Raw genomic sequence first — 9,534 nt, 5'->3', positions numbered from 1 at the left:
TAAAATTAATGTTCTGTCCCTGGTTGTAAGAATGTGAGAGACAAGAGTTGCACAACCGTTACTGGAGCATGTTTATCAACTTCAAATACAGCTTCTCAGCTTGGGGAGAGAGGGAGACTGGTTTCTACTTTGACTCTTACTTCCAGGCTGAGAATCTGCCCTGTATTCCTGCTAGTCAAGAAGGAAAGAAACCAAGTCTGGCTCCTACCTCGTGCCTCCCTCCTTCCTCTGCAGTGTCTGGGGATGGGGAAGAGTGAGAGCACTTTGAGATCCTGCTGCCTGGGCAGCTCCTTGCAGAGGTAGCAGAGCTCTCTGACAGAGGAGGTCAGCGACAAGATCTCAGCCTACAGACACAGCTCCACCTTAGGGCTTGCATAGGGCAGCTGCCCTTGGACTCCATCACGAAAGGCCTGTGCACCACCAGCTTGGGTAATAGCTCTGAACATTAGCTGCTCAGTGGTGATGTTTACATCCCTGCTTCTCTGCCTGGTAATTCCCTGCACCAGCTGGAGGAGTGTTGCCTGTCTATAGCTGAGATAATCTTCATCTAGTTTACACCTAAAGACTGGACAACATGCTGCCACAGCCAGGTGGGAAGGAGATGTGTCTGCACTCCTGGTCAGCACCAGCATCTGCTCTCTGATTTTTGAAGGGAAATTGTAGTGACTTCTTCAGCTGGAAGCCTTGGTGAGTAGATGCAGAAGAGGGTGTCTGGTGGCATGTTTGTATTTGGATGATTGCTCTAATTAGCTCTTTTTTTTTCTTTTAAGATGAGGGGGAAAAACACAGGGGTTTTTAAATGTGTTTTCTTCTGCCTAAGTGATTCTCAAGTGACATTCACCACTGTTTTAATTAAACATGCCTCCTGATTTAGAATTGGTAAGCTTCTACTTCAAGGAAATCCCAGGGTAAACTTTTATTTTGGCAGGGGGAACCAAAACTGGTAAGTAGAAGGATAGTGTCTCCTAACAGAGAAGTGGGAAGAGTTCAGAAAGTGCAGCTAGGGGAGACTAGCCCTAGCTGTCAGTAGTAGCACCATCAGACTAATCCCTCACAGCCCTTTGCCACAGAGGTTGGCTCTGCAGCTACTGCCTGAACTAGAGAAGATGTGCACTTTGTCTGGATTACTTGGTTATCGTCATCGCCTCGGTGCTTCCCAGCATTCCGGTGGAGAGCAGGAAACCAGTCATCATTGGCATCCTCCTGGAGTGCCTCCTTAGGCCATCCCACATGCTTCAGGTGGCCCAAGAGGGTCCATGCAGGCACCACCAGCACAGGAGACTGCAATCAGGGCAGGAACTGCCAGCTCCTCATAGCAACAGGCCGTGTCAAAGATTTATTATAAAACCTTTGCAAGTACATGCTCAGGGTTGGGGTTTTTTCAGCTGTTTCACTTGGGGTCTTGTTTGTACCTCCTCCTTAGTGACCAGCTGAGCCTTCTCCATGTTCATGACAAGAAACCTGCATTTGTGGCTCTTTAAGAAGGTTTGACCCCGACTCCTCAGGGACTGGGACACACAACTGACATGAGATCACACCAATCAAAAATGAGGTCAGTGATTAAACTTCTTGATGTTGGCAAGTCAAGTGTCAGTATCAGAAGGGAGCTCATTAAGTCATTTGTAGTTACAGACCTGAGAGCAAGGACTGTCTATTTACCTCTTTCTCAGGTTGCAGCTTGTGGGAGGGGAAGGTGGGGAGGCACAGCTTTTCTGTTAAGAAATGTGTATGTTGGTTTAGGAGCTGCCACATCATAATTTTCAGTAAATGAAAAGCAACAACAATAAACATTGTGTCCTGTATGTTAGATATTTTTAGTCTTGGGAATATTGCTGAATTTCTGTTCCATGTTAAAAAAAAAAAAAAAAAAAAAAAAAACCACCACCTTTCTCTTGCATTAGATCTTCACCTGACCTATTACTGAGATAATTTTCAGCTAGCTTACACCTAAAGACTGGAGCTGTGGTGATTCTCAGAACAGTCTTGTGAATGCATATGTGATGAAATTAAGGAGTCTAGTCATGATTAAGGTCCATGTTTCCAGTTCCCCTGAGATCTTCCATCAAACAAAACTATTTCCCTTCTAAAGCATATGTTTGGAGAAGGGGAACTAAATATTTTTCTGTTATTTGCCTGCTGGAATATTCTTTACTTGGTGTCTGAGCACAGTGGTGACATACACAAATATTGCAACTCATCTTTTAAAAAAGCATTATTATATCAGTAATAAAGAAAACAGTTTGCATTTCAGATGAAGGGACAACAGTTTATATTTACACACAATCACAAAATATTTAATCTGCCCAGAAGAGCAGTGATTTACAGACTATTTAACAGCAGTTTGTGTATGCATTTAAAGATTACATTTTTTAATGAAGGTTTTTATTTGTGTGCTAAGTAGCTTTTTTGTAAGTAAAAGGATCTTTGGATTTATATTCTGTGAAAAGCAGTAGTGATTTAGATCTGAGTTTTTATAGCATATAGCAGGTAAGGTGTGTTTAGCTTTTTGTGGATTTTTTAAAATTTTTTTTAACTAGATCATAGTCTTTATTTGCTTTTCTGGGGAGAACCAACATAAGCTCATAAGTGTTCTACATTTAAGCAATGTACAAAACCTAACCTCTTTGTTAGTTTAGTGATCTTACACCATTTGCTAACATTCACCAAAGAAGAACATTTTCACTCAGAATGGATCTTGGCCCCTCTCTTTTCTCTGTTTTTTTTTGAAAAAAAACCAAAGTAACAACACCAAAAAACCCAACACCAAAAACTCAAACATATGATCTCATCAGTTGACCAGAGGGGAAAAAAAGAATCAAAAAATACCTCCACAGAGCACCTATTTTTCCAAAGATTATGGAGAAGTGAGGGGAGATATGAGCAGGGAGCAAAGAAGGGCTAGGAAGAACCCAGTCAGTGCATAGCCCTGGGGAGGACTCTTGGTCCTTCTGTGTCCTGTGAGCTGTGAACTGGCACAAGGGAATTTTGTACTGCTGTCATTAGAGTGCAGCTGGTCACAAAACTGGATTGCAGGCCTCTCTCTAAGCTTTACTGATTGTAATGGTAAAATACGAGCTTACTTTCATGGCGATGTTCCCATCTGCAGAGCCCCAGTGAAAGTTCTGTGGCTCTGCAGTGCTGGGTGGTGTGACTCTGTGAGCAGCAGCTGCTCATGTGGAGGGGGGCTAGAAGTCTGCTAGTTCTTAATGAAATATGGTTTACAAGGAGAATGCCTATTGGCACTTGGCTTCTCCCCGGAAAGATGGAACTGCTGTGACTCCTCTTACAGGGTGCACCACCGTTCACTGTTTTGAAGCACATGTTCTCAGGCCACAGTGAAGTTAAGTACAGAAGAGGTCCCTAAGTGGACCTTTTGCATGACAAAATTCACAAAGAGGTAATTTGCTTCATAAATGCCTTAGCTACCCATCTGTAGCAAAATACGCCATGTCAGATAACCCAGGCAGCATCTGTACATCCTCACCTAATTGCTCTATTACTTGTGGCAATGATGCCTCAGAAGAAATCCCCCAACTCTTTTGACTAGAGCAGGGGCTCTGGCTCCCACTGCCATGGCAACAGGAGTGCTGCCTACTAAAAAAGCCAGCTGAGTCCAGAAAAGGTCACCAGAGTTTTTTAGAAACCCTGGGAAACCCTTTATCCTCAAAGAAAGAGAAAGAAGCGCAAGTCTGAAGCTGAAAAGACAAAATAGTTTGCCAATGGTGAGCATACAAAACTTCCAGTTTATCTCATAAAGCATATTTTTAACGTGTTTTAATTGCCTTTAGGGCTATTTAAGCACTCTGCATGGTTTTAGTGGGGAATTGGAGGGTGACAGGGGAGCAAGGATGTGAAGATTGTGGTTTTCTTCAGTTATCACAGCTATAATTTATTTACAAGGCTGTAAGGACTGAGGCCTTACGGAAAAAGCCCCAGAGTTGCAAGAGCTGGCACAAAAAGCAGAAAATATCTTTGGCCTCTTTTCTGCACTGTCCCAGTCCAGCGCTTGGCAGAGTAGATATAAAACAGCATGCTGCTTTTGGGAGTGCTTGTTACAGTACCAGATCTGAGGTTCTCAGACACAGCTTGGTCCCACCCTTTGTGACATCCTGGAGTTGTAGGAACCGTTGGATCAATTTACCAGATCCAGGCAGGATCACCTTTTGAGTAGAAAGCTTTTTAAAAAGTAACAATTCTTGAAGCACCCTTTCATGCTTAAGACTGTATATGATTGCAGGAGTTGACTTTTGCCTGCTTAAAGCATTTGTGTAATGCTTCCTTAAACCTGTAAAAACTAGATCTGACAGCAACTACATTGGGAAGAAAAGCATTTTTTGTCCCCAGGAAAAGGTGTATTAAAGCTGCTGGGGTTAATACAGGGGAGAAGGTGAATGCACAGCAGCAAAGGCAGCCTGGCTCACTGACCTGAAACGTTGTTCTGGCCAAGGAACAAAAGCCTGACTCCAATCACCTTTCCTTCGCCTCCCCTAAAGCAGCCATGCCAAGTCACATCACTGGGCAGCAAAATGAACCAAAAAAAAGATGCTGCCACCACCACATGCCTCCCCAAATTCTCTGTATTTAAAGGGGATAAGCTAAAAGGTGCTGGATGGGAAATACATTGTGGATTCAGACACATCCTCAGAACTGCAACCTTCTCTACTCCCAGTGCATGCTAAGCAAGGAGGCCATTCTGAATGCAGGAAACTTTTTTTTCTTCAAAATGAAAACACTTCAAGATACCTACAAATGCTTGGTGTGACAGTTGTATTACTAAGATGTAAAGGGTCTAAAAATAAGTATAAAAGAATAGTTGGTACAAGGAATAGATAAGAATAAAGCCTTCTAAACACATTAATGTGTGGAAATACTCAATAGTTCATAACTGTTTTTAATTCTTCACCTTTCTGCCTGTCTTTCAGCTTTTCATGTCTATGCATGTTATTCTTGTAACCTTAACATTTTCCAGGGTCTGTAAAAGTCTGCAGCTAACAGTTCTGGTTATGTTTTTCTTCAGCAAACAGTTAATTCCAATGAATGGATATTGCTGTTTTAATTATGGAAAAGTCAATATACTTATGCAGCTTTGGGCAGCATGACAGACACAGCACAAGCCTTAGTACCTTGGTTATCAAATTACTTAGGCATATGTATAACTTTATGATAGCAGGGTCATTGTAAAATGACTATCACATAATTCCTGAGGAAAGTGGAAGGCAGATGAGGCCCTGTGTGAAAAACTATATATGCACTAGATAGCTTTTTCTTTTTTCCTTCTCTTCCCTCCCTTCCAGGAGGCTTGCATAGCATTCTTATTCTTCAATTCTTCGTAATTATATTTCCCATAGCTCATGATCAATGGCATCAACTAACCAAAAAGCTGCTGATGGGGCAAAACCATGGCACTCAAAATATGGTGATATCTTGAGGAAGCAGTAGCACAATATGCATTTTTGGTGTGCAAGGGACTTCAACACATGCTTTGACTAGCTCGGAAGAAAACAGCAGGATGAGATGTGGCTTCATTGTGCCAGGGGAGGTGAAGGAAGGAAAAAAAGCAGTACTACGTGGCTGCATCCTGGATTACATCAGGAAGTTGGATTTCAGGTTGACAAATGTCCCACAGCACCCAGGGAGAGCACACAGAGCAGCGGGTGTGGTGCGGGAGTGCCGGGCTGGCCTGAGCAATGCAAATACTCGAGCACCAGCCGGTGCGGTCAGTGAAGCCACCTCACCCCGCTTGGCACACTGATACAGCTGTGCTCCAGCATCACTGCCGAGGCAAACAGCGGTATCCGAGGTTAGACCCAGCCCGAACCGCCAGGTCAGGCAGACTGCAGGCAATAGTTACATGTGAGGAAGGCTTACTTGTCATGCAGTTTGATGGGAAATAACAGTGGAGAGTATAATGGACTATGAAATGTCAGGAACCCATGTGTGCAAAACGCAAGCATTTTAGATTAACATTTTGGGCACTGCTAACTTGAGAAATGTGGCCTATGAGTCTACCATTTTTGATAGGACTGAGATTTTCCATATCTACAAGTTGCTGCCCCTTATCAGTGGAAATGTGGTCAGGCAAAGAAAGAGAATGAGTTGCCTGTTAAAGAAATGTGTAGTGCAAATATTTTATGCACACAAATGCTAAGTGCAGAGTGGAGGCAAATTGGACAAAAACTGCAGCGTGTATCAGCTGCTGCTAAGGATGACACACCCTCGAGCTATAAAGTTAAGGATAGATGTTCACAAGCTCCTCAAGCACAATAAGTAACTTGAAAGAGAAAAGGATAACTCTGCTGTAAAAGATCCATGCTCCAGGCACAGTGTTTACAAGTCAGCAGCACAAAGAAACTGATTTTCTAAAAATCTTTAAACTCTAAAGAGTAAATCTTTATAGCAGTGCAAGGGAGTCATGCCCACAAATCTCATTATTCTGAAAGCTGCTTAGAAACTTTAGCCCTTAGAGTCAACATACCACAATGCATTCAGAAGTATGATTTCAAAGAGTTAGAAATGCTTCTAACAATTAGCTAATTAAAAAAAAAAAGAAGGAAAAAGTAAGGAGAAGAAAAATTAGGATTTAAAAGGATTTACAAGGAAATAATTGGGGGAGGGGGTGTTATAGAAGTAAAGGAGGAGGTAATTGAAAGGAATTGAGAGGACTATAGTAGGAAGTGGATGTGGTTAAGGAATTCACAAGATTAGCTAAAGAAAAGCCTGGTAAAACTGGAAATAAGAAGCCAAATCCTGGGACAAATGAATATAATTTCTTTGATGTATTTTGAGCTGCATACTCAGCATTTAGCCTGTGGACCTTAAGAATGATTGGGCAAAAATAGTGATGAAAGCTTATTAAAATACTACCCAAAAAAGCAGTATGCAGAATTTGATGCACAAAAGGTTCTTATACTCTCAGAGATTAAATACCTAGTCAATGGTCCTGAACAGCTGCAGGTATTTCAGCCTCAGGAGTCTTACAGAATTAAGAAATTTAACAGTAATAAAAGCTGGGACTTACTATGCATGCTGATTTATTGGAAACAAAAATTGTCACAGGATTCATTACTGCTTTTGAGATGGATTGTGAGCTTGAAACTCATTTTCAAATGTCTTCACAACAAAGCAGGATGATATGAATGCTAAAATTGGGGTGGATGAGGGCAATTTGAGGTGATAAGTAAAGCTCTGGCACACAAATGATACGGATTCTAATTAGTGCAGATACACCTTTTGAAATTCCTGCGGGGGTTTTGTATCTATAGAAAACATATTGAAATGCTGGATAAGTAGGTTGCGTGTGCACATGTGTGCCTGCCTGAGGTCTCAGTTTCTTCCAGGATTAAGAGACTGCAAATACATGCCCCATCCTGTAGGTACTCTAATTAAACAGCCTGGCATGGTCTATGCTAGGCAATTGAGCAAACACGGGACGAGGATACACAATAGACAGTGTACCAAGCAAAAAGACAACAGAGAAAGATAAAGAAAGAGCTGAACCAGGTCAGCATAATATTATCCAAACTTTGTACTCCTTGCCAAGCCTGCAGAGCTCCTAGGATCCTTTTGCATTTTGCATACTGAAATTCCAAAACCAGAAGGCAAGGTAATCTCTGTCCTGATGTTAAGCATAACCATTTCTAAGATGACTCCTTTTTCATTTGCCTTGCTTCAGAAGGCCAGTGCCATGTTCAGAGCACTGTCAACATTAAGGAAGAAGAGATGAGCACTGAGAGTTTTATGCTTTTAAAAATAAACATTGTCATCAGGATACATAAAATAATGAATTGAATTTGAAACACAACCTCACAGGAGAGTGAAGAAAACCAGATGCATCTGCTAAGGATTTCTGGACACATGAATTTACATAATGATGTTCTTTATTTTAGAAGTTGGACAGGACAGTGCTTCAGATCTGAGGTAACCAACAATGGACACCAGGCCTTTATTATATCAAAAGAAAAAAGAACCCATATCCTTTTTTTTTTAGCTTGGCTCAAAGCTTATCAGGATGCTCATCCCCACAGCCCCTGAGCTTAGACTTGGATGTGTTCAGACAACTATGTGAAGATTTGTTAGCTTGATTTTTGCTGCTTCTTTAGAGCTCTGGTTTCAGTGCACAATACAAGGATTGTTGTAATGAAGGCATGTGCTGTTATGCAGAGCTGAGGAACAGTAAAGTCATAAACTTAGGCAGGGTGCAGGTATTTGTTGAGGACTTTGACTGTCAGAAGCTCTTAAACCATGACATCCTTTTGCTGAGTGGTTCTGCCTGTTGTTTGCATTTTATACCAGGTCTCGGGTTTCATCAGTGACAGACTGGTATCACCCCAAGTGCTGGAGACTTGTTGGGTCACTGTGAGAAGCTCCTCCTGTACCTGCAAATAGCAGGGAGAAGGCTGTGACACCAGCTTTAGAAAGGTCTGGCTTTATCTTAGTCTGTGAAACAAGTGTAAATGCTGATGCTATTGCTGGTCCTTTCCATGCACCATGGTGCACGGTGAAAGACTTGTCTTCCTACTGGCAATTATTGTAGATAGTTGAATGGAGAGAATAATTTAACTGTACCCAGATAATTGACCAGGAAACTGGAATCCTGGTATCAGGAGCCTAATGAGGAATCCATAATATATAAAACAATCTTTCCTTTTTTTTTTTTTTGTATTTTTGTTGGGTTTTTTTTGAGGGAGAGGAAAGAATGGCAGACTAACAAAAGTGCAGTGAAAGGAAGAACTAGGTGAAAGCTTTGAATGGTTAGAGAGGACTGTATTATGATATGAAGCAATTTCTAGCATTCAAGGCATACAATGAACTGTTTTAATTTTTCAAAACCAATGCAAGTTGTGCAGGCACTCATAAAAACTTAAAAGCTCTTTTTAAAACAATAGCATACATTTTACATGTAGTATATGTTCTTATTCTCTCAGAGAGTGCAAGTTGTTTATCATTCTTGTCTAAGCTAATAGTGCATCTCTGCATTGCAAAGTTTAATTAACTTCTGTAGATGGTACAAGGAAAATTATGCCTCGCTGAGTCTAAAATCCACATTCTTGAATATAGGACATTTTTAAATTTACATGACTGATACACTTTATGAATAACAACTTCATGTTTTTCTGCTTCATACAGGGCAATAGCATTCCAAGTTTGGACCCTGTAGAATGCACGCAAATAGCACAGCTTTTTCACTCATCAAGATGCTATAATGAAGATTATAGCTAACTCTAACAATTGTAACATTTGCTCTGCTACTTAAGGCTGATGAGTTTGAGATGCTGGTCACAAAAAAGATGGTGAAAATTTAGTAGCCTAGTGGGCATTGTACAAGATTAGAGAGCATTTTTGGGTCTTCATCTTGCTACCACCACTGAAGCACAGTTTGTACAGAGTTTGAAATGAGTGATGAAGCACAAGAAGGGGTAATTCTCCAAAGCAAAAGGACAAAGATGCTATAATCTCTCAAAAGTGATAACTGTCCCACACCATCAAGCTTATTTTGGTACCTTACTTAAAGCATAGCATCAGGAAGCTTATCAC

General features: G+C 41.2%; 1 protein-coding gene across 1 annotated transcript in view; it reads left to right on the top strand.

Moving 5' to 3' along the window:
- The first annotated feature begins 560 nt into the window (after window positions 1-560).
- Window positions 561-9,534, top strand: part of GALNT7 (polypeptide N-acetylgalactosaminyltransferase 7) — an 89,095-nt gene continuing 80,121 nt past the window's right edge. The window contains exons 1-2 of the mRNA XM_068187068.1: window positions 561-687; window positions 1,424-1,552. The gene's annotated coding sequence lies outside the window, so the exon portion shown is untranslated. The remainder of the gene's footprint in view (window positions 688-1,423; window positions 1,553-9,534) is intronic.

The sequence above is a fragment of the Anomalospiza imberbis genome, chromosome 4 (assembly GCF_031753505.1).
Source record: "Anomalospiza imberbis isolate Cuckoo-Finch-1a 21T00152 chromosome 4, ASM3175350v1, whole genome shotgun sequence".
Classification (NCBI taxonomy): domain Eukaryota; kingdom Metazoa; phylum Chordata; class Aves; order Passeriformes; family Viduidae; genus Anomalospiza; species Anomalospiza imberbis.
This window is presented reverse-complemented; position numbering and strand designations above follow the sequence as displayed.